Source organism: Bactrocera latifrons, unplaced genomic scaffold (assembly GCF_001853355.1).
Source record: "Bactrocera latifrons isolate USDA-ARS-PBARC rearing strain unplaced genomic scaffold, ASM185335v1 scaffold_183, whole genome shotgun sequence".
NCBI classification, from domain to species: domain Eukaryota; kingdom Metazoa; phylum Arthropoda; class Insecta; order Diptera; family Tephritidae; genus Bactrocera; species Bactrocera latifrons.
In genome coordinates, this window is record NW_017535330.1 from 595,020 (window position 1) to 598,786 (window position 3,767).

General features: G+C 33.9%; 1 protein-coding gene across 1 annotated transcript in view; it reads left to right on the forward strand.

Annotated features, from left to right (window-relative positions):
• LOC108967330 (growth/differentiation factor 8) overlaps positions 1-3,767 on the forward strand; it is a gene marked incomplete at its 5' end in the record, with an annotated part of 18,686 nt that overhangs the window by 8,110 nt on the left and 6,809 nt on the right.

The following is a 3,767-nucleotide window of genomic DNA, read 5'->3' on the forward strand; positions in this document are numbered from 1 at the left end:
AATATTATTTAGCTATTTATTATGAGAAAAACTCAATATTTGATTAATGCTTGGTATTAAAACTTGGGAATTTTGTTTTTTTATTTTATGGTAAAAATTTAATTTTTAATCTTAACTTTAGAATAAAAAATTGATAAAATATACATATATCGTTTTCTAGTCAGTGCTATAGAGTAATGAAGATGATGGCGCTGTAAGAGTGTAGTTCAAAATGGTAGAATGTGTTAAAAYGAAGTATGGAAAAGCGAAAGAAAGTTGTTTGTTTTTATCCACGCTTMTCGACTTATTGCAGATTTCTTTATTTTTTTCTCATATTTAGAATGAAAAATTAAAAATAAATGTTGGGACTACAATCATTTTTGAATTTTTTTCAATTCGTTATTTGAGATTAAAAATTAAAATATTATTTCCAAGTAAGATTTCGGCATTTACAAATAAAATAAAGAAGTAATTAGTCCAAATGWTAATAAGTATATTTTTAATGTATTAGTTGTAATCCTGCTTAGGTCTAAATTTTTGTGACTAAAAAGAAAAAAATGATAGAGCTTTTTTATTTTTTTAGACCCGCTTAAATAAGAACTTATTTACTGTCTTGATGCTTTGAAATTTAAAATATATAAAATGAATTTTTGAAATATCAATCGCTTTATGTAACCTTAATTAGTTTAGCGCTTAGTTTATTGATATGTGYATAGAAAACACGCCGCATATTGGCTTTGAAATTAACAATTTTAGAGATTATATTGAAATAACATATATTTTTTTATGATCCGTTTAAGTATGCGCAAGCGATTACGTGTTGAGTTTACTCAATCCGAGCATAGTTCATATACTGTGCTCTCAAGCATATCATCACCTGAAATGCAAAAGAACGTATCAAAAAAATCGAAATTGCGGTTTTATTGTTTACGAGTCACTACATACAGCTTCCGCTGTTAAATATAACCAATATTAAACCASTTTTTAASGAAAACTTAAATTTTRTTTCAATATGAGTGGTTTATATTGTATCGTATTTCCTACTCCTGTAAACTTATGAAAAGTGATGTTATGTTATTTTGCACTTGAGGTGATGATATGTATGAATAGCAGTTTAGCTGTAAACTGATCACTACTTTATAACGTTCTTTAATGCATTAAAAAAAGTTTAAATAAACTGCAACAGATTTCGCATATTACGTTTGAGCATAGCAATCAAATTATTAACATTGTATTAGATTCCTCAATTATCAGCAAAACGATTAAAGGTTCACTTTTGACTTTCTTACGAAAGCAAAAAGTCGAAAAAATTCCATTCCTAATCAATGTCAAGCAGTTGTAAATGCTGAGGCGGACATTCTTTATTGTAATTAATTTTTAATTTCAACAGCTGACGAAATCGATACGCGCTATTATGTCGGCATGTAAATTTATGAGCTTGCGAGCGTGAATAGAACGTATGAGCCTGTCAATGTTGATCTTTACCACCCAATCGTTTCAATCACTTTGGCATTCGAATTGATAGCATTATCATATTCATGTAACTAATCACACATATAGTCATACATACAAATGCAAATGTGGTATATAGATATATATGCAGTATGAGTATGGGCGCAATTTATTGCCGCGTGCCAGCAACACGTACGTATACATTTGATTGAAATGATAAGAATATGTTGAAAAAATCAGTAAGCAAATGCCACGACGTGATCTACGTGAGATCACWGATCTAATTGCTCATTCGTTAATTGAAATAATGAGTGCACAAAATTATAACCCGCGCACAGTAAACTCTATTATTATGCTTTTTTTTGGTTTTGTAGGCACTGCTTATCTTGGGAATTTCTTTGCGGATTAACGGCATGCCAAATTCAGATAAATTACTAGGGCGCCGGTAATATTCTTGAATGCAACAGCTGCGCTGCGGCTGTGGCGTCAGTAAAAATAGCACAAAAACGTGTCTGACTGTGTTAGCGCCGCGAATTGTAAATTCTTGCGGGCGATATAATTAAAGCAGCGATCACTTCTTGCATTCAGTTTTTTGTTGTAGTACCTTTCCTTCCGCTCAGCGCTCAGCACTCAGGGTACATGTACTATGTAATTTTGCCAACGCTTGCATAAATCTCTTATACTACATTTTTTTCTTGCTGCATTGCGAAGCCCGCGTCCGCGCAGTGACGCGCGTTAATATGCGTCGTTGAATGGGTTGGCTTGCGACCCAAACGTAATCACGATCGTCTGGCTGACGTAGGAGATTCGATTTATTACAATGCGCACGCATACAAACGCGCGCGCGTTCATGCCTTTTACATGCCTCGGCATACCTTTACCTATTGCAGATACAAAGCCGAAAGGTGCGCACGAGTGAGTGTGTGTGCATGCCAAATGTTTGACGATCTCTTTTGRTTACTATCTGCTTGGCCGCCAGCCGAGCGCATACGSTGTGTATGTGCATGTGCGCCTCTAAATTGTAWGCAATGTCTGCATACTTGATATTTCAATGTTTGGGCCAAGCGCTCACGCTCAGCGCGCTGTGCTTTGTAAGCTGATGCAATTTTATTAGTGATTTCATGACGAAAGGTAATCGCTCTCTGTCTTCATAGTGCAAGCTTGTAGATTTTTTGCATAAACACACATTCACGTGTGCACAAAAAAGTGTAGAAGGCAATTTCAGCGTACATACAAACATACTTAACAGCTTACATGCAGGCATACTTACACTCAAACTCATATATATAAACAGTTTTTAGTGAGCAGTTTGTGAATGTCTCAAGTAGCCGGTGGGCTGAGCGTCAAAGGGCGGTTGCGCGGCGGGGCGGGTGTAGCGTTCGCCCAATTGCTTCGCACAGCCATTGCTTTGATCACTTACTAGTGACGGCGCTGCTAGTGCTTGTGSTGCTGCCGCCAGAGCGTTTCGTAGTTTATTAATAAATCTAGTGCGCTGGTTAGTCTGTCACTTCATTCATCAAATGTGTCGCAAGGTGGCAAGACGCGTGTCGCGGCGGTGTCTACTTAAAAAGCTATAAATCACACAAACGTAACGCGTTCGAAAGGCAACAGATTGCAAGTGTTTGGAGGAAGTATATTCTAAAGTACTTCAAGTACCAAATATGCAGATAAGCTTGTAGCTTCTTAAAAAAAAAGAACAAGTGCACTCAGGTAGTTATTATACGCAACGATAATGCTCTGCCATAAATAACTATATGGAAATGTATGCGCCTCAATCAAATTTCAAGTACTAGCTAAAAATATATTCACACTTGAAAATTTTGCTTAGGAAAGRTTCGAGAAATGGCGCCACTAATTAAAATAAAAAAAAAGAAAAGATACCTCTTTCCAAAAATTTATTCAAATGTGCGCTCAGTATGAGCTGATAGTGTTCTRATCATACGTGCGGTGCGAGCGTAAAAAATTTACTAAATGCGCAATAGCTGGTTTTGTGATAATACTTTGAGTAAATTTTAAGAGAAATGTGCAAAAAGGACTATTARGAAAGGTACTAAAAAATTATATAAAACAGAACTAATGCAAAAACAAAAACAAATTTAAAACATTATAAAGGAATATATAATGATGTTAAAAGAAAATGTTATAACAAAAAATCTTATTAAAAAATTTTCAAAATAAAATGTGTGATAATTGTATAAATTGAGTATAAAACATAAATTAATTTTAGTCCATAACTATTGCAAAACAAAATTACAAAATAAAAATTATTCAAATATAATATTATAATTATTCAAAATGTTGATATGTAATTAAAAAAAAGCACAACTATACAAAAA